The sequence below is a fragment of the Pongo pygmaeus genome, chromosome 10 (genome assembly GCF_028885625.2).
Source record: "Pongo pygmaeus isolate AG05252 chromosome 10, NHGRI_mPonPyg2-v2.0_pri, whole genome shotgun sequence".
Classification (NCBI taxonomy): Eukaryota; Metazoa; Chordata; class Mammalia; order Primates; family Hominidae; genus Pongo; species Pongo pygmaeus.
This window is the reverse complement of record NC_072383.2, coordinates 117,288,228-117,310,660: the sequence shown is the minus strand read 5'-3', so window position 1 is coordinate 117,310,660 and position 22,433 is coordinate 117,288,228.

Below are 22,433 nucleotides of genomic sequence, written 5' to 3'. Positions count from 1 at the left end.
CAAAGAGGAAGTGAGTTCATGTGTGTTAAGCACCTGGCTCAGGAGCAAATGGGCAAATGGAGGCCAATCCATCTGATATGAAAATCCCATTACCTGCTTGGCTGGCTGGGTGACCTTGGGCAAGTCACTAACTTCTCTGATCCTCATTTCCTCATCAGTAAAATGGGGGTGCAAGTATCCAAGCTGGCAAGGAGGAAGCTTCAAATTACACTTGCAAATCCCCTCACTCAGCTAGTGACTGCCTTAGAGAAAGCCTTGTACTGACAAGTGGCCCCTACCCAGCCAGGACTGTGTTCCAGGAAAGCTAAAGAGCCCAGACTGGCTCCTCCTTCTCAGGGCTAATCCAACATATGCCTGCAACACCAATCTTGTGAGCTGTCAGACAGGCTGGGCAGAACCCAGTGGGTGCACTCTGCTTCCCCTCTGCCAATGAATAAATCATTACAGGAGTATTATGCATCCCACCCGCATCCATAAGGATCTGAATTATATATAACAAGGCAGCAAAAGCAATTTATTCCAGGCATGTGCAAGTCATAAAATGGGAGTTCTTAGGTTCCTGAGACAATTTTCAGATATTGCAGTTTTTATCAAAGCAATAAGGCCCACCAATAGAGCCACCCTGCCCCACGGGTGTGGGGACACCTTAATTGGGTTTATTTATCATCAGAGGAGAAAAATCTAACTTTCCCTCCCAGCTCTGTCACCTCCCCCACCCACCACCCTGATGCAGCTGCTTCTCAGCTTAGGGGCTCCAGGATGTGGGGCTGAGCTGCCAAGAGCATCCACCTTTCTAGTGGGAACCATCTGCTGAGAGTCTGGGGGTGGGATCAGGTGTGCTCCAAATCTCTGCAGGGAGAGAGAAGACAGTTTGCAAGGAGAGAAAATAATATAGCAGCAAGAGCTCTAAATCAGAGCTCAGGAGTCCCACCTCTGCTGCTGACTACAGGTGGAGAAACTGAGGCACTGAAAGGTTAAGTAACCACCTGTCCAAGGTCACACAGAGAAGAAAGGAGCTGGAATGAGAACGCAGTTAGGTTCGGCAGACATTTATTGAGCACCTACCATATGCACTAGGGATACAAGGTGGAGATGCCCATGTGTGTGTGACCTTCTGGCTGCCTTTTCATCCACATTCTAACAGTCAGCCCCCATCCCTGCGCTTCAGCCCACCAGGCTGCCTTGCTGATGATGCTCAAATGTGCCAAGTACATTCCTATCTCAGGGCTTTGGGACTTGCTCTACCTTGTGCCCGGAACACAGTTCCTCCAGACCTTAGTACAGCTGACTCCCTCATCTCATGGTCTCTGCTCAAACATCACCTTCTCAAAGTGGCCTTCCCTGGCCATCTTATCCAAGATGCCAACCCTCCCCACAGGTCCCATGTAATCATGCTCCATTGCCTTCTAATAGATCAGGTTCTCCTGAAGCAAACAGAGATGGGGTGTGGGGTCTAAGAGGTTCTCTAGAAATCAGACCCTGTGAAAGCAAAAGGGGAAGAAGCAGGATTGGGCAGAGGGGGAGATACACCACTTTAGGCTCCACAAAGCAAGGAGCTCTGCAGAGAATGCTGTCCATCAATGTCCTGAGTCAGGCTAAAATGACTGTGCTTTTATATCCCCACCTCACTTAAGTCACAGGATATAGATTGCCCTGGGACAGACATAAGCTTGAGCAAGGTGGCTCTCCGCAGCCAAGGCAGACTCTGAAGGAGAAAACAGGTGGAGGCAGCTTGCTGACCACACTCCCTACAGCTGGACAGCAAGGCCTCCCTTAGAGAGGCTGTGGGTAACGCATCTCCGTGTCTACAACATTCCTTACCCTGCTTTATGTTTCTTCCTAGGACTTAGCACCACCTGACATTGTGTATATGTATATATCTATGTATTTCCCTGTTTACCATCTTTCTGCATCCTTGTGTGATTTTTCCAAGGATATAGGCTATGACTGTGTTGTTCTCATTGCCTACAACAGCATTTGGCATGCAGCAGGTGCCCAATAAATATTTGCTTAATGAGTGAATAAACAAATGAGTGCCTGCCTGCCATTGCTGCCAATTTAATAGAGGAGACTCACCAGTAAACAGGGAGTTGCATTTAAGCATGGTGAGCACTGCCAAAGGGAATACCCAGGGGCAATAGATGGTCTCTAACCCAGCCTGGGGTGTGGAGCATCCAGGGAAGGCTGTCTGACTTCAAGTCCACTGCTAGTTCCACTACAAGAGGACAGAACAATGGTGCTGAAGCAGGCTTCATTGTACTCCTGGGTACTCTGTCATCTTGATCTGCTGCGCTCGGTTACTTAACCATTTCATGTTTTTATATATTGACTGTCCAACCAAGTTATACCTTCCCTGAGCCCAGGGGGCATGTCTTACATTTCTTTTCTTTTATCCCCTTCAATGAAGAGTATAGTGTTTTGTGCTCATTGACATTCACTGAATAATTACAGAATGTATGAATAGGGCCTTTAAGGATGAAGACAGTGAGACTCTGGGTGACCAAGTTTTCTGATCTACAGTTTGAGACACAAGGTCTGCAAAAATATTTATTCATTTATTTATTTATTTATTTGTTATTGAGATGGAGTCTCGCTCTGTCACCCAGACTGGAATGCAGTGGCATGATCTCGGCTCACTGCAACCTCCACCTCCTGGGTTCAAGTGATTCTCCTCCCTCAGCTTCCCAGTGGCTGGGACTACAGGCGTGCACCACCACGCCCAGCTAATTTTTTGTATTTTTAGTACAGATGGGGTTTCACCATGTTTCCCAGGCTGGTCTCGAACTCCTGAGCTCAGGTGATCCACCTGCCTTGGCCTCCCAAAGTGCTGGGATTACAGGGATGAGCCACTGCGCCCAGCCAAGGTCTGTAAAAATAAAAATAGCTTTCCCTTAGTGAGCACTAGCTCCAGCCAGATACTCTGCCAAGCACATTGCATACATCACAGCTATCAATCCTGACAGCAGCTTTGTAAGGTAGAGGTCTGAATATTGTCTCCATTTTTCAGATGAGGAAACTGAGGCTCAGAGAGGGGAAAACATTTGCCCAAGGTCACACAGTCAACATGGGGTAGAGCTGGGAGACAAGCCCAAGCTGATGTTCTTAGCCATGACACTGACCTCCTGAGGTTAATGGGCAGATTGTTCAAAATCAGAATAGAATTATAAGATCTGGGACATGAGGTCAAACATCTCCAAGATCCTAAAGTCATCAGAGTTTCTGTGTATTCAAGAGGGCAGGGAGCAGGACAAATGACTATTCAGCTCGATTAATTCTCATCTCTAGCAAATGCAGTGTTTTCTCTCGGCTGTCAGTTGTCTCCACCAAAAGAAAGAACCAGTAAGCTGTCTCCCAAAAAGATTCATATGACAGCATGAAGATTAGATGACTTTAACCAGATCATTACAAATATTAAGACTTGACTTTTTCAACACACTGAGAGTGGTATTAACTCAGAATTAGACTCACATTAGCCATACCTTAATACTGAAGTATAAACCAGATGGCAATCTATTCATTTATAAAGAGAAATGGCTAGGTGCAGCAGCTTATGCCTATAATCCCAACATTTTGGGAGGCTGAGGTGGGAGGATCTCTTTAGGCCAGGAGTTCAAGACTAGTCTAGGCAATACTCCCAGCCTAGCAAGACCCACATCTCTACAAAAAAAATTTAAAATTAGCTGGGCATTGTGGTGCATACCTATATCCCAGCTACTTGGGAGGCTGATGCAGGAGGATTGCTTGAGCCCAGGAGGTTGCAGTGAGCTGTAATTGTGCCCCTGCACTCCAGCTTGGGCAACAGAATGAGACTTTATCTCTTAAAAGGAGAGAGAGAGAGAAGGGAGGGGAGAGAGAGAAATGACTGTTGTAGAGATAGACTGGTTCAGAAAGTTCACACAACCAGCACTTTTTCTCCTAGTAAGAAGACCAACCTGGAGAAATAAATAATATGTGGATTTCTGATTAATAAAATTGGGATAAAGAGTGATGGATGCATTCATTGAATGTTTAGTGGCACTAGATTGAAATGGCTAGGAGCAAGCATCTGATGGAAAGGATAGTTCAAATGGGATAATAACTATCACAAGTCAGCCTGCATTTATCTTATGGCAGAGATTTTTGGTTGCTACCAAAACTAGAGACTTTTGGTTGCTACCAAAATGCCATTGCCAATCCCATTTCCCATGGCTGCTTCACACTATAGAGATTAGAAAAACTGACTCGCTTTCCCTGCTAAGAAGGATGGTCGCATCTGGCCAATGAGATATAATGTCAAATTATCCTAGGGGCTTCTGTAAAGATGTTCAGCTTCCTGATGAAGTGAACAGAGGCAAGAGAAGACCTCACTGGCACTACCCCTTTCCCTGTTTTCCGCTTTAAATATGGATGTGATGCCTGGAGATGCAGCAGCCTTTTTGCCACCATGACATGATATCATGAGGAGGATAAAAAGTCAGTGTGCTAACAATTGCAGAATGGAAAAGAAGAAAGAGTACTGACAATAAATGACATTTTTGATCTACTGCACCAAACCTGAATCTTCCAGCATCCAGGCTTCCAATTAAAGAAGACCATTAAATGTCTTTGTTGTTTAAGCCACTCTTATCTTAGTTATCTGTCACACTATTAAAGTCACCCGAAAACCCAGTGGTTTAAGCCATTTATTATCTCTCATTATTCTGTGAGTTGACTGGGCTCAGCTGGGTGGTTATTCTGTTCCACAGGGTGTTGACTGGGAGTCAACTGGAGGCTCAATGGAGCCAGAATGTCCAGAATATCCAAAATAGCTCCCTCACATGTTTGGCAATTGGTGCTGACAGTTAGCTGAGAGCTCACTCTATACGGCTTAGGCTTCTCACAGCACAGCAGTTGGATTCCAAAAGAGAGTTTTCAAAGTGTGCAAAAGTGGAAGTTGCAAATCTTTTGCAGCTCAGCCTTGGAAATGATACAGCATTGCTTCTGCTTCTTTCTATTTTTAAAAGTAAGCCAGAGAGTAAGCCCAGATTCAAGGGGAAAGGAAGGAGACCACCTCACAATGGGAGGTGTGGCAAAGAAGTTTCAGCCACCTTTAATTGACTGCTGTTACCAATCCACTTTTATATGACTTGTAGCTGAAAGCATGTCTCTAGATCTAGTCTTGCCACTGGAACAAGAAATATTCAAAGACTGAGACTCCTCTATTGGACAAGCTGCCTTTGCAACTCTCTGTCCTCGAGGCTTCCATGGTGGACACAGTATCTCTTTAAATATGTTAGTACATTTGACTGCACGACAGCCAAGTCTTGCAAGCCTGGGAGCCATCTTGTCTCTTTAAGGTGACTGCATTACTCTGCTCTGATCTATATTAACTTCATGGTTTAACCCTCAGGTGGCAATCTTTACTCCTTGTGTTTTCCAAGTGCTTGAGAAAGCATCACTGTAGCTCCCTACATCTGGCAGTAATCTTCATCAAGATGATAACCCTTGCCCTGTCTGCATCACAATGTTGTTAAGAGAATCAGAGGGAAATATGGCTAAAAACATATCTTGGAATGGTTAAAAAGGATTATTATTATCATAATCAAATAAGCGTGTTGTGTTGGTTGTGACTCTTTTCATAACAAGCAACGTAAAGCCCAATTCAAACCAGCTTAGGCAAAGAGAGAAATGTTGGCTGGAAGTCTGTGGCAGTAGCTGGTTTCAGGCATAGTTGGATCCAATAGGATTTATTTTCTACCTACCTCTTGGTCCTGATGTCCTCCAAGTTGCTTTATTTCTTAACAAATGACTGCTAGTAGTTTCAGATGTACATCTTTCTGGGTTCTCTTTCCCCAACAAATTTAAACAAAAGTCCTTCATCTGACTGTTACTGGCTTAAGTTAGGCAACGTGCTCGTTTCATAACTAATCATTATGGCTAAGGGCACATAATGAGCTGATTGTCCAGGACTAGGTCACATGATGATCCTAATCTAAGGATAAGATCGGTTCTACCATATTACATGGATGGAGAAAATTTGCAGTATTGTCACCAGGAGAAGAGTATCCAATGCATATGACACAGGAGAAGAGCATTGGGTGAGAACTCTAGGGCCAGATTAACATCTTGGTTCTGCTGGGTTACTCAGTTTTGCTCCTGAAGCTTGCTCTTGACCCAAAATGACAAGAGCATCGTTGTGTCATTTTACTAGCAGGGTCATCGTGGTATCTAGCTAACTTTGACCATGTTCTTTAGAGAGTCCTAAGAATTAGTCTGATTGGTTCAGTCTCATGTCCTTTTTATCAAGTCTAGTCCTTGGCCAGCCTATGGAATAGATGCTCTTGGGTCATGGCCCACCCCCAATCCAATAACCTATGGTTAGGGAGGGGCCAGCCATCATTATGGCTCATGAGTGAGCAGAGAGCATGGATGTAAAGAGGGAGGCAGAGAAATGGAGCCACCAAGGCAAAAAGCAGAAGGGGAAGACTTTGCAGCCCCTGGTGGAAGAAAGACATTTAAAGTGGCTCTTTAAAATGGAACACATGATCCATGGAAGAAAAAAAAGTTTTTAATTAAAAAAAAAGTTTTTAAATAAAATGACTCAATATTGAGCCCGAATTTTCATAGCAAACTGTAGAAGAGAGAAGGGACTTGATTGGAAAAGTGATCTTAAAAAAATAAAACTATATCCTATCAAAATAACAAAATCTAGGTGACCATTTCACCTGTGCATGAATTCTTTAAAGAACAGAAAATGAATTAAGCAGTGATTTTTTTTTTTGTTGTAATTTTTCTGACAAAATCCTTCACTTCAGGTTTGGCTTCCATAGCATATAACAAAAAGGTCATTTAAAAAAATATTCAAGGGCTTTACCAATTTTTCCTAAGGCTGTCTTGAATCTTTTGATATGTAAATATTTATCTTTTGAAGTGTTCACTGAGTTGTTTTCCTTGTCATTTTTTTTTCTTCAGCTGTTAACTTTTCTTGGGATGGTATTCAAAATATTGAATAACCAGTATGATATAGGCACTGAACAATTCTCAGAAGTCACCACGACAACCCACGTGACTGAACCTGCAGATTCAGGCTGAGTATCAGCACTGATTCTTCCAACGCTGCTGGATTCTCAGGGGTCATCTGTGATTGTGTCTGTTTTTTAAGCATGTTTTAGCATCACTTTCATCAGCTTTATGGAATCCTACATCTTCGACAGGATTTTCAATTACACATTTGCAGTTGGCTTATATTGTACATGCACCACAGGGTCAGACAGTTAGTGAGAGACTGATTCTCTTTGACAGGACTCATTGGTTGTAAGAAACAGCAATCCATGCAAGGACATGTGATGGGCATTCAAAATTTGGGGGGGCCTTTGAGAGATGAAGTCACGAGGAAATTGATTTGGTAGAAAAGGCTTCATGCTAGCAAAGTAACACAGGAACAGAAAACCGAACACCGCATGTTCTCACTCATAAGTGGGAGTTGAACAATGCAAAGACATGGACACAGGGAGGGGAGCAACACACACGGGGGCCTGTCAGCGGGTGGGGGGTGAGGGGAGGGAACAGGTCAATAGGTACAGCAAACCACCATGGCACATGTATACCTATGTAACAAACCTGCACGTTCTGTACATGTAACTCAGAACTTAAGGTAAAATTTAAAAAAAAAGAAAAGGAAAAGACTTCATGCTAATGTTAAGTAGGGAGGGTCATTTAATTATTAAAATTTTTCATAGTTCAAATTGTGTAATTATTGAAAAACATTTTATAACAACTTTTACCTTTTTTTTAATTTTATTTATTTTTTGAGATGAAGTCTCGCTTTTGTCGCCCAGGCTGGAGTACAGTGGCACGATCTTGGCTCACTGCAACCTCTGCTTCCCAAGTTAAAGTGATTCTCATGCCTTAGCCTCCCGAGTAGCTGGGATTACAAGCACCTGCCACCATGCCCGGCTAATTTTTGAATTTTTAGTAAAGACGGGGTTTCACCATGTTGGCCAGGCTGGTCTTGAACTCCTAAGCTCAGGTGATCTGCCCGCCTTGGCCTCCCAAAGTGCTGGGATTACAGGTGTGAGCCACTGTGCCCGGCCTTATTTTTTTTTAAGAAAGGGTCTCGCTCCATCATTCAGGCTGGAGTGGAGTGGCATGATCAGAGTTCACTGTAGCCTCGAACTCCTGGGCTCAAATAATCCTCTTCCCTCAGCCTCCCAAGTAGCAGGAACTACAGGCACATGCCAGCATGCCTGGCTGATGTTTCTTTCTTTCTTTTTTTTTTTTTGAGACAGAGTCCGCTGTCTCCCAGGCTGGAGTGCAGTGGCACGATCTCGGCTCACTGCAAGCTCCGCCTCCCGGGTTCACGACATTCTCCTGCCTCAGCCTCCGGAGTAGCTGGGACTACAGGCACCCACCACCATGCCCAGCTAATTTTTTGTATTTTTAGTAGAGATGGGGTTTCATCGTGTTAGCCAGGATGGTCTCGATCTCCTGACCTCGTGATCTGCCCACCTCGGCCTCCCAAAGTGCTGGGATCACAGGCGTGAGCCACCGCGCCCAGCCGATGTTTCTTTTTTATTTTTAAAGATGGGGTCATTCTATGTTGCCCAGGCTTATCTGGAACTCCTGGCCTCAAGCAATCCTCCCTCCTCGGCCTCTCAAAGTACTGGGATTGTCAGAGGCATTGGAACTAAATGAGGCTGAAGGCCTGCTGGGCTGCATTCCCAGGAGGTTAGGCATTCTTAGTTACAGGATGAGATAGGTGGTCAGCAGGAATGGTATCACAAGGTACAGGTCACAAAGACCCTGGTGATAAAACACGATGCAGTAAAGAACTAACCTGGTCAAAACCAAGACGCTAACAAAAATGACCTCTGGTCGTCTTCACTACTCATTATATACTAATTATAATACATTAGCATGCCAAAAGACACACCTACCAGCACCGTGATAGTTTACAAATGCCATCAAAGGCATTACCTCTAGAAGTTACAAAGGCAACAGCTAGAAGTTACCCTATATAGTCTAAAAGGAATAGGTGGATCACAAGGTCAGGAGTTGGAGACCAGCCTGACCAACATAGTGAAATCCCATCTCTACTGAAAATACAAAAATTAGCTAGGCGTGGTGGCGCGTGCCTGTAATCTCAACTACTCAGGATGCTGAGGCAGGAGAACTGCTTGAACCTGGGAGGCGGAGGTTGCGGTGAGCCAAGATAGCACCACTGAACTCCAGCCTGGGTGACCAAGCAAGACTCCATCTCAAAAAAAAAAAAAAAAAAGGAATAGGAACCCTCAATTCCAGGAAATCCCTGCCCCTTTCCTGGAAAACTCATGAATAATCCACTCCTTGTTTAGCATATGACCATAAAAATAACCAACCAGCAGCCCTCGGGTCTGCTCGGCCTAGGAAGAAGCCATTCTTTTATTTCTTTATTGCTTAATAAACTTGTTTTTATGTTTCTCTGTGGACTCCCCCGCAATTCTTTCTTGCATGAGAGCCAAGAACCCTCTGTTAGGGTCTGGATCTAGAACCATCTCTGGTAGCAGGATTCCAGGCATGAGCCACCACTCCTAGTCAACAACTTTTGCTTCTCTACACAACTTCACAGCTACAAGGACTCAGATGATAAGTACTCAATAACAAGAGCCCCTTAAATTTTGTTTTTGAACGAGCTTGCATAGATTGTCCTTTCTTGCAACCAACAAATCCTGCCAAAAACAATCAGGATTTACAAATAGGGTCACAAGATGGTTTCAAAAGAAATATCAGACCCACTTGGAAAAGTTCTGATGACCCTGTATGGGTCTGATATTTTCTGAATTTGTTTCCCAAGCTTACATGCTTCCAGCTGGAAATCCTGTTTATAAAATTCAGGACAGGTCCTCTACTCAGTTGTAGACTTTAGCCCACTGATTCAGGAAGGTAGGAGGTTTGCCTTGGTAATCGTGTGACAGAAAACATAGTAAACACACAAGAGACAAAGTAATTGATGAATTTCTCCATCTTGTCTCCTAGCAGAGGATTTGAAGTTCTGAGCCTTAGACTTAGGAATCAGGGCTGGCGTGGTTACAAGTCACTGAGTATCTCCCCACCCCCGATTTTGAGGAACAACAGCTATTACTTCATGTTCTGCAATGCTAATTAACTCAAATCGGTCAAAGGCTTGCTTAGATCAGACACAGCTCCAAAACAAACTTGTGAATTCTGCAGACTGTGAATTTTCCTTAATTAACATGAAACACATCCTTCCCATGCCTCATGCCAGAGCTTTTTCAATCTTGGGGAAAAAAGAGCTATAGGATCCAAAGCTAACCATCATTGGCTCTCAAGAGTATAGCAATAAAAAGAGGAGGTTCTAGAGCCAGACAGGTGTGGATGTCAATTTGGCTCTGCTACTTACTGACCGCCTGACCTTTGGTAAGTCGCTTAACCTGTGTGTGCCTCAGTTTTCACACCTATTAAGTGAGGAAAATAATAGTATCGCCCTCATGGGGTTGTTGTATTAAGTATAAGGTGCTTTCAAGCCCAACAGATAATGGGTGTTCAATAATTATTATGACTCTAACCCAGCGGTGGACCCTGTCTTTTTTTTTCTACCAGCACCCATTATTCTTCCTTATGATAAGAGTCTCTTGGTTTTCCTTTAGGGAACCACTCCTCTTCTACTCATAGACTAGTTCAAGTGGGACCTAAATAAATCCACCCTCAGTTCCAGAGCTGGACCTGTGTATTAGATTGCTACGGCGGCCATAACAAGGTAACACAGATTGGGTGGTTTAAACAGCTGAAATGTAATTTTTTTTTTTTTTTAAGACAGTGTCTTGCTCTGTCGCCCAGGCTGAAGTGCAGTGGCACAATCTCTGCTCACTACAACCTCCATCTCTCAGGTTCAAGTGATTCTTGTGCCTCAGCCTCCTAAGTAGCTGGGATTACAGGGGTGCATCACCACACCCGACTAATTTTTGTATCTTTAGTAGAGACAGGGTTTCACCATGTTGACCAGGCTGGTCTAGAACTCCTGGCCTCAAGTGATCCACCCACCTCAGCCTCCCAAAGTAAAGAAATTTATTTTCTCATAGTGCTGGAGCCTGGAAGTTGGAGATCAAGGTGTCAGCAGGGTTGGTTTCCTCTGAGGCTGAGGCCTCTCTCTTTGGCTTGTAGATGGCCGCCTTCTTCTTGTGTTTTCACTTGGTTTTTCCTCTATACTTGTCTATGTTCTAATCACCTCTTCTAATAACGACAGTCATAATGGATTAGGGCCCACTCTAATGACTTTGTTTTAACCTTAATCCCTCTTTAAAGACCCCATCTCCAAATACAGTCACATTCTGAAGTATTAGGGGTTAAGACTTCAACATACAAATTTTGAGGGGACACAATTCAGCCCTTGACAATCTGTGACCCAATATTTTCCTCCCCTTAGTCAAGGTGATTGATTCAATCTAAACTTTAAAAAGCAAAAACCACATATTTCAGTACAGAGAACTTCTTCATCTGTACAATTGGGTGCTGTGAAGACAATGTAAAATAAAGCTGCATGGGGTTACCATGTTGAAAAAGCTGAAACAGGAAAAAAAAAATAAATAAATAAAAGAGAAATGAAAAGACAGAGATTGAGTCCTGATGTCATTATCTGAGTCCCTGGATCCAGTTGAGCCTGAAACAAGCCCTTCCCCCTTTGACAGTTCACTTGTGTAAGCCACTAAATATCCCTTTTTGTGGCTTGAGCCAGGTTGAGATGGGTTTCTGTCACTTGCAACTAAAAAAAGCTTTAACTAACATAGCCCCTATTTGATTATTAAGGAACTTGTAGATCCCAAGGAAATAGGAAGGAAAGGAGAAGATCAAAAACCAGAGCTGGAACATGGAAGGAATATTTACCAAACAAATTAGATAGGTAAATATGAGCATATAATACAGGAATCGGGATAGATTTAAGAACCAATGTGTCTCCCTTTAACCTATTCTAATATAAGGACTTTTTTACTCTACACTGTAATTAAAGCAAGGAATTCTTCACTAAACCGTGGGCTTCTTGGAGGTAGTAACAGTGTCTTTGTTCAGATGCAATGGATTTCCAGTGCCTAGCACAAATTAGGCATTCAAAAAATATTTGTGAACTTAAATGGGCTTATTAAAAAATCTTTTGCATTTATGATTCAACATAGACATCCCTTAAATAATGAATTTGCCATAGTATTATATTTGCAAATTCCCAGTATGCTCATTGTTGAAGAGTTACATTGATAATCATATAGTAGCTGAGTATGAATTTTAATGAGGTCTAATAACTCAGAGAGGAAACTTTCAAGTGTATGCCCTCACCATTAGCTAACCCATAACTGGTCCTTTCTTTACCCATAAATTGCATTATAATTCTCTGTTGCACACACTGGGGCCTGTCATGGGGTGGGGTGGGGTGGGGTGGGGTGGGGGGAGAGAGAGCATTAGGAAAAATAGTTAATGCATGCTGGGCTTAATACCTATGTGTTGGGTTGATAGGTGCAGCAAAACACCATGGCACACGTTTACCTATGTAACAAAACTGCACATCCTGCACATGTACCTCAGAACTTAAAATTTAAAAAAAAAAAAATATCTCTTGCAATCTGGAATTGCAGCCCCTTGTAAAAGGGGAAGGATGTATGTTCATGACGTTGGATAACAGCATGAAGTGAGAAGAAGCTGGCCTTGCCCTACTTGGATTATCAAAGGAAATAACAACTCTGGACAAGGAGAGATTGCTCTGCCTGGTGATAGCAGAGGAGTCTCAGAACCAGAGAAGGAGGTGGCACATGGCTTTATCCTGTGCACCTCTCCCTCACTTAACAACTTTCATTCTTCCTGAAAATGAAAGCCTGCCATATGCTTGCTGAGCTGTGGACTTTTCACGAGCCCAAGTGAAAAGCTGTTAAATGAAAACCTATCTTTTTAAAACATTTTTAGGGAATAAATTATGATGCTCTCCCTCCCAACTCAAGACACTCAAACAATCCTCACAGAAAAATGTATCCATTGAACAATGAGAATGAGTTTATGTAAGTAATAACAATCGGAGAGTAAATAAATGCAGTTTGCTCATCAAGTGTAATGCAATGAGAGTTTATGTGGTCATCAAAGGAGGAAGAGAAGACTTGATGGCGGGTGGATGCTGATGGGAAAGACTGCAAGGGAGCCATTCTTTACAAGATGCATTCTTATTTCTGCATTATTTTCTTTACAAACGTTCCAATATTTTGGGGGTCGATGCTTATCCTATGCTCAAGCCGCATATAAAAATTAAAAGTTTTGGAATAGAGGTTGGCAAACTACAGCTCCTGGGCCAAATATGACCTGCCCAGACATTTATGTATTGTCCATGGCTGCCTTTGCGCTACAACAGCAGAGCTGAATAATTGCAAAGAAATAGTATGGCCTGCAAAACCTGTAACATTTACTATCTGGCTCTTTACAGAAGAGAGCCAATCCCTGGCCTAAATAAATAAATATAAACAAATAAAAAAACACCTTCAGGGGTAAGTAAAGGAGAGCACTCCACTCCACAGCACATAGAAATAGCACATGCACCCAATCGTCTAAATGAGTTGCAGAAGATGTGACCTCTTTCTGTCTCTCATTTGTCCCATGTATGCAAACCAAAACGTTTTGGATTCATCTAAACATGCATACATTTCAAATTTGTTCCATGTATAATAATATTCTCTGACTAGAAACTGTTCCCGTGTACATCAGTGAGCATGTCTTTGCCTAAAATTGTATTGTCAAAATATTACTTCTTGTGCCATATTTATTTGGTGTTTGGAGGTGAAGGTGTCATTCTTTTGACTCGAAGAAAGAAAAGTCATTCTCCAGAAAGGAGCATTACTTTCCACAAGCCATTATGATGAAAAATCATTTATGAACAGTCCTTAGGTGAGTTAAATCTGTGTTTCTTGACCACATTTCTTGACCTCAGTGCTATCGATATTTTGGGGGATAGATAATTCTTTGTGGTGGCAACTGCCCTGTTCATTGTAGGATTTTAGCAGCACCCCTGGTCTCTATCCACTAAATGCCAGTAGCACCCTCATTCCCAGCTGTGGCAACCAAAAATGCCCCCAGACACTGCCAAATGTCCTCACCCCCAGTTGACAAATACTGGTCTAAAGAGCATCCCCTGCCCTTCACCTCACCACATCCAACTGCCTATTCTCCCTCCCACCAATCCCATTTCCCCATATCCTCACCCTAGGCATATAATGTGCTATGTCAGAAAGGGGTAAAACTGGGCAAAGATCGCATAAGCTGGTGTCTAACATTTACGTGGCACTTACCTACCAGAGGTAATACAGTGTCAGAAAACCCAGAGCCAATCCTGAGTTCCCATCCTTTCTCTGCCACTTCTGAGCTGCCTGAGCAAGTCACTTGATCTCTCCAGACACTTCTTCCTCTATAAAATGGAGATAAGAATGTGATAAGAACAATCCTCGCCGGGCACAGTGGTTCACACCTGTAATCCCAGCACTTTGGGAGGCTGAGGCGGGCGGATCACTGAGGTCAGGAGTTTGAGATCAGCCTGGCCAACATGGTGAAACCCTGTCTCTACTAAAAATACAAAAAATTAGCCGGGTGTGGTGGCATGCATCTGTAATCCCAGGTACTCGGGAGACTGAGACACCAGAATTGCTTGAACCTGGGAGGCGGAGGTTGCAGTGAGCTGAGATCGCGCCATTGCACTCCAGCCTGGGAGACAGAGTGAGACCCTGTCTCAAAACAAAACAAAACAAAACAAAACAAAACAAAACAATCCTCACTGGGTTATTGTGAGGACTGAGTTCACACAAGCAAACCACTTATAAGGCTTTTGTTCATTAATTTACAGTGGAAAGGTAAACAACACACAACTGTGAGTTTTTCTTCTTACTATTATCAACCAGATTTGTGTTACCTTGACTTAAGTTGCTCCTCTATCACAAAGGGGCACAGTTACTAAAAAAGACATGAGGAGGTTAGGGGATGTGGTGGGGATGATTGGTACAGATACCCACATGCCCCTCTGTATTTCCCAGCCTCCCTTGCAGGTGGGGGCCATGTGACTAGGTTCTGGCAAATGGAAATGTTTGGCTGTAAGGATGCATCACCTCTAATCCAGGGTTCCTGAGGATCAGAGAGTCTCTCCCACCTTTTTCCTCTGCCATGCCAACCTGGAAGCTGTTGTTATGTCTGAAACTGTGAAGGGCCTGAGATTTTACCCTACTGCAAGCTACCAAATTAGCCTGCTAAAGTTTACACACACACACATACACCACACACCAAATACACATACACAAATATCACATACAAACACATCATACACACCACAAACACCACACACACACCACATACTAACCATACACAAACATACACACCACATACTAAGCATACACAAACATCACACACACAAAAAACAAACACCCATATCACACACACCACACACACATCACATACATATACACATACATACCACACACTAAACACACACAAACATCACACATACACAAACCACACACACACAAACCAAACACACACACCACACACACAATCATACCAAACATACATAAACATCACATGTACACATAAACCAAACACACATCCATATCATACACACTACATACACATCACATACATACACACACACCACACACTAAACACACACAAACATCACACATACACAAATCAAACACATACCACACACACATACAACCATACCAGACATATACAAACATCACCTGTGCACACAAACCACACACACTCATCCACAACACACACCATACACACATACACATCACACAGACCACACACACCATACTGAACACACACACACACAAACCAAACACACACATATCACACACACACAAACCAAACACACACATCACACACACCACATACATACACACCACACATACCAAACATACATAAACATCACACATACACACAAGCCAAACACACATATGTCTCATCTACCACACACACCATATACACATACACACCACACACACACATACATATCACACACTGAACATACACAAATATCACACACACAAACCAAACACATACATACTACACACACCCCAAACATACACAAACACCACACACACACCAAATACATACACACCACATACAACACACACATACACAAATATACCACACACTGCACACATGTATACCACATACACACACCCTATACCACACACACACACCCACACACACTGACTAAAGATGACAACCGATCCCTAGGTTAGGGACACAGGCCATTTATTAATCACAACAAAAAAAGCAGTGAGAGCACCAACTTTCCATGCCCCAATCTTCTTGGGCAACATGATGTTCACCTGCACCACAGGATGCTAAACTTAGGAGCCTGTGAGCTTCAGTCAAGCTGGAGGTGACCTGCCTATCATCCCTTATGGAGACATATGACTTCCTACCCTGTAAAATAAGCAAATATCTCTGGGGCATGGGGGAAGAAGTCTCTAGGCTTATTACCCTAGAATGTAAGCAAATATTCTCCTGGAAGAGGAGGGGACTTTATTATCTGGAATATCTCCAAGGAAGAAGAGGTCCCTATCTTCTGTTTGTTGTTCATTCATCCCTGAACAAAACTTGTCAATACCCTTAGCTGGAAAAGCCTGGACCAAACAAGAACACAAGAAATCCAGAGAGAATTATCTCCCAAGGTGGAACAGGATGGAAGGAATCTGGATCCCTGAGTCACCAGATGGAGGAGAGCCCTTGCTGACCTCCATCAGACTTTATGTGAGCAAAAAATAAACTTTTGTGCTGTTCCACCACTGAGATTTCAGGTCTTTTTTGTGGCAGCTAGCATTAATTATCCTGACTAATAAAGATGACTTTAATGTGCATCAAATAAATTATACTTGCATGAGAATCAGAGAGCTAGACAATATGTAGTAAGCTCTAAATTATAATGATGGGGATGAGATTTGGGAGATGATAGAAGATTCTGAAGAAGTAATCACCTTAGTGGTGATAGAGCAAAATTAAATAGTATTTCAGAGACACACGACTGCCATCCTGGAACATAGCCCCCTGTTTCAGCACATCCGGATGTTATCAGGCCACCTGGTTCATGAACATCCACACTGGAGCCAAAGCTGTGAATGACTTTCACACCAGTTTAGACATTTCCAGATCATCTTAAGCTCAATTACAGCTAAACCAATAATATACCCCTAACATCATTATTGGAAAATCACCAACCAAGCTCGCTAATTGCATTTACCACTTCTTTATCCTATTAGCACAGCCATAAGTACAGCATACCCTTCCCAGGGGATAACCATTCACAAGGCCAATTTCCTTAGGATGAGACTTTCATATCACAGCAGTTTGGAACTAGTGTGTCTCGGGAAATAAACTGTCAGATCAATAACATTTGCAACCAGAAAATATTTGGAGCAAATAACAGAGTAGAGCCTGCAATTGAGACTGACACGACCCCTACCTGACACTTGGAAGCTATAGCAACTCAGAACTTGAGGTTTTCCAAGGGGCCGATTTGGAGATGCTATTCACATTCCCTGGTAAGACACAAAGAAGCCTCATTATATTACTTTGCAACTCTTTCCCAGAAGCTCACTATATTATTGCTAATCTGGAAAAAGCAAACAGCATTTATTAAATTCCTTCTGTGTTCCAGATTTCATAACTTAAGCAATGTATGTAGAAAAAAAATCTTTATGGCAGTTCCTAAGGTGGTTCAAATTCTGGATTTGAAACTTCTTAAGGCAAGTTACTTTATTTCTCTGAGGCTCAGTTTCCAAATTTGTACAAGGAAAATAATAATATCTACTCCCCAGAGGTGTTCAGCTGATTGAAGATAAGGTATATAACGTGCATGCTATAGATGAGGTATAGCTAAGCATATGGCACATGGGAGGTACTCAATACATCATAGTTATTGCTATGATTGTAAGTACCTCTTCATGATTGAAGTTAAGTCAATGTTGATTGAAGAAATTAATGTCCCTCCCCCCCACACTGGGCCATTTGAGGGAAACATGTTTAGATGCTAATCTAGTTTGATCCATACAATTCTTTCACTTCAAAATAAAAAGCGTGTCATTTTGTTTTTGAGACAATAGGAATAAGTGGTCAGCTTCTCTTCTTTATTATTTCTTTCAGGTAAATTACTTCATCTAACTGCTTTGAATATTTGTGCTTCCCAAAAATTCCTGTGTTGAAACCTAATCCTCAGTGTGATGGCACTAGTTGGTGGGGCCTTTGGGAAGTGATTAGGTCATGAGAGTGGGGTCCTCATAATGGAATTAGTGCCCTTATAGGGGCTGCAGATACCAGGGTTCTTCCCGTCCACCATGTGAGGACACATCTAGAAGGTGACATTTATGAAAGAGAGAGTGGGTCCTCACCAGACAACCAGACACCAAATCTGCCAGCAGTTTGACCTTGGACATCTCGGCCTCCAGAATGGTAAGAAATAAATTTCTGTCGTTTATAAGCCACACAGTTTGTGGTGTTTTGTTATAGCAGCTCGAATGGGCTAAGATACTAATTCAGCATTCTATGAGTATCACATAATGATTGAAAAGTCAATAAAGAAAGAAGGAAGGTATAAAAATCTCGGAAGAGAGAGAAGTGTTTAACAATTCATATAGTCAGGGTTACTTCTGAACCAAGTAGGCATGGGTTTAAATTCCAGACTTGACACTTACCAACTGTGTGATTTTGGGAAAATACTATAATTTCTCTGAGACATGGTTTACTCTATACAAATACCTCCCACCTCAAAGAGTTAAGATGAAAATTAAGATGATAAATAGTAAAATGTTAATGAATGTTTGTTCTCATTCCCTCCTTTTCAACTTCTATCATTATAAGGTTCAAATTAACTCAAAGGACTAGATTTCACAAAGGACTAAAAATAGAACTACCATTCAACCCAGCAATCCCATTTCTGGGTATATACCCAAGAGAAAATAAATTGTTTTACCAAAAAGACACACACATTCATACATTCATCACAGCACTATTCACAATAGCAGAGATATGGAACCAACCCAGATGCCCATCAATCGTGGATTGGATAAAGAAAATGAGGTACATATGTACCATGGAATGCTACACAGCCATAAAAAAGAATGAAAGTATGTCCTTTACAGCAACATGGATGCATCTGGAAGCCATTATCCTAAGCAAATCAATGAAGGAAAAGAAAACTAGATACCCCATGTTCTCACTTATAACTGAGGAGCTAACATTGGGTACACATGGAGACAAGGATGGGAACGATGGTAACTGGGGTCTACGAGAGAAGGGAGGGAGGAAGGAGGAAAGAGTTGAAAAATTACCTATTGGGTACTGTGCTCAGTACATGGGTGACGGGTTCAATCATACCCCAAACCTCAGCATCACATAATATACCTATGTAACAAACCTGCACATATACCCTCTAAATCTAAAATAAAAGTTGAATTTTTTAAATAAAAGGATAGTTTATGAAATAAAATGTTCTTAACAATAAAAAAAATTTAAGTCAATACATGTGTAGGAGAAACTGTGGTGGGCACTGGTGATGTAGTGGTAAAAAAGATTGACAAGGTCACTGTCTTCACAGTCCAGCCTACCTTCTGAAGAGGAATAGATCAATTACCCAGCCGCTTTCACAAATCAAGAGGAAAGTTCACTTGCAGGAAAATCCACGGAGAAATAATGTGGAGGGTTCATGAGAGTTTACAAAGAGGACTTGGCTGAGGTGCAAAGAAAGACCTCCCTGAAGAATATCTCTGTGGCTCATTCTGAATTGTGAACATATTTCCCTAAGTGGCACCAAGACAGTTAGCAAGTGGCCAGATCATGCTGGGCCTTCCAGGGTGAGCCGCAGAAGTGCCACATTGTACAACCGTGGCGGACTCCAGCGACACTGTACACACAACCTGTGTCATGAAACCAGCAGCGCTGGTAGACGATGTGCAGAAAATAGAAACTGCAAGGAACCAGAAGTATAAACAAAATATGAAGCATGTAAGAGAAGGTATTCACAAGAAAGAATAAATTATAAAACTTTCAAGTGCAGGTACAATACAGTAGTTCCAGGCAGACTGATGTTCCTACCAAGTATAACTAGAAAAGCAGGATAGAACACAAACACACAAAAAGTCTGAAAGGATCGGGGAACAATCAAGACCTGAGTCCTAGAAAGCAAGGGAGTTCAATGTGGTATGATAGACATTTTGTGCACTACATTCTCCCTTGGGGCACTGATGATTCTTAAATGCCATGGAATGAAAGGCTGAGAAGTGGAAGAGAGGGATACTGCTAAGAGGCAGAGAAGTCATCAGAATGAGAGGAAACCCCATGAGAATAGAGATGTGCTGAGACCAGCTCATTTGGGGAGACCCTAACTCAGCGGCACTAGAGGAATTAAAGACACACACAGAGAGAAATATAGAGTGTGCAGTGGGAAATCAGGGGTCTCACAGCCTTCAGAGCTGAGAGCCTCCAACAGAGATTTATCCACATATTTATTGACAGCAAGCCAGTGATAAGCATTGTTTCTATAGATTACAGATTAACCAAAAGTATTCCTTATGGGAAATAAAGGAATGGGCCAAAGTAGAGGGATGGGCTCTGGTTAGTTATCTGCAGCAGGAACATGTCCTTAAGGCACAGATCGCTCATGCTATCATCTGTGGTTCAAGAACACCTTTAAGCAGTTTTCCGCCCTGGGTGGGCCAGGTGTTCCTTGTCCTCATTCTGGTAAATCCACAACCTTCCAGTGTGGGCATCATGGCCATCAAAAACACATCACAGTGCTGCAGAGACTTTTTTTTTTATGGCCAGACTTTGGGCCAGTTTATGGCCAGATTTGGGGGCCTATTCCCAACAGAGATGGAAATTAGCATTTTAGGGTGTCAAAACATCTAGGAGTTGAGAGTCCAAATATCTCCCACAAAAAGAAAGTAATGAGAAGTGATTCACAAACACTGCATCAATTTTTCCTGTATTAATGCAGTATAAGGCAAGTATTTTAGAATCAAAGCAAAAAGCAGTTGAAAAGATGAGTGGAGTTTTTAGGTGTTCTCCTAATACTGTGGCACAAAATTGGAGTCCAGGACCACCAATTAGGAGATGCCTTAGTAAACACAGCTCTGGTTCTCATCTGGGAGCCCTAGTTCCAGAGAGGTGGGCGTGAATTGGAGGCAGGCTGAGCATTATGAAGATCACAACCTACCCCTTAGTCAGCTTACTCCCTAAGTAAATAGAGGTGATATGGCCCTCTATGTGGCTAGCTGCCAGCTAGAGGACAGGGAAGATACTCCCTGAAAAAGGTATCATCTAGAACCTGTACAAGTCTTATACCCAATGTCTATTATTCCACCAAAATTTACCGGGTATACTACAAGCCCAAGCCAAGGAAAAAAAAAAAAAACTAGCTAACAAGTGGGAAAAAACCTCTGATCCAGCTGATCCAGATATTGTAGTTATCTAAAATAACTATGGTTAACATAATCAAGAAAATAGATGACAAGATGGATATTTTGACCAGGGAGTTTAAATCTATAAAAACAGAACCAAGTAGAAATCCTAAAACCTGAAAATACAAATTTGAAATTAAGAATTTACTAGAATGTTCAGCAGTAGATTATAGACTAATTTAAAAACAAAGAAAAGAAAAAAGATTAGTGAAACAGGAGATAAGTCAGTAGAAAATATCCAGACTAAAGCTTAAGAAAAAAAAATGAGATGGAAAATCCAAAAAGAAAATCAGAAGCAAAAGAGACACAGTAAAAAGTTCTAACATATGTATAAATGGAGTCCCAGAATTAAAGAATACAGAGAATGTAGAAGCAATATTTGCAAAAAATCATAGCCAAGAAATTTCCAAAACTGAGTAAAAACATCAAGACATAGATTCAAGATGTTCAGAGAACCCCAAGCAGGATACATACAAAGAAAACCACAGCTAGACACATCACAATACAATGAAACCTAAAAACAAATGAAACTTAAACACTTAAAATCACAAAGGAAAAAAAGACATTGATATCAAAGAGGCAACTACACGAGACCTGACTTCTCAGCAGAGATGATGGAGGCAAAAAGACAATCAGAGAAAGTATCATTCAGGATAGGATTCTATACATACTGAACGTATCATTAAACAGGAAGGTAAAGATATTTTGAATAAAATAAAACAGGGAATTTGTCAACGGCAGAGCCAACTAAAAACAAACACTTAAGGAGATTCTGCAGGTAAAGGAAAATGATCACAGACAGAAATACAGGAGGGATTGAAGAGCAACAGAAAGGGTATTAAATAGATCTGAATGAATACTGAAAACAACAGCAATAATTTCTTATGAGTTTCTAAATATACACAGGTTTAAATAAATAAAATTAAAAACACAAAAGGCAGGAGAAAGATAAATTAATTTATAGTGTTCATAGTCCTTAGTATTTACAAGTAATAAAGATAC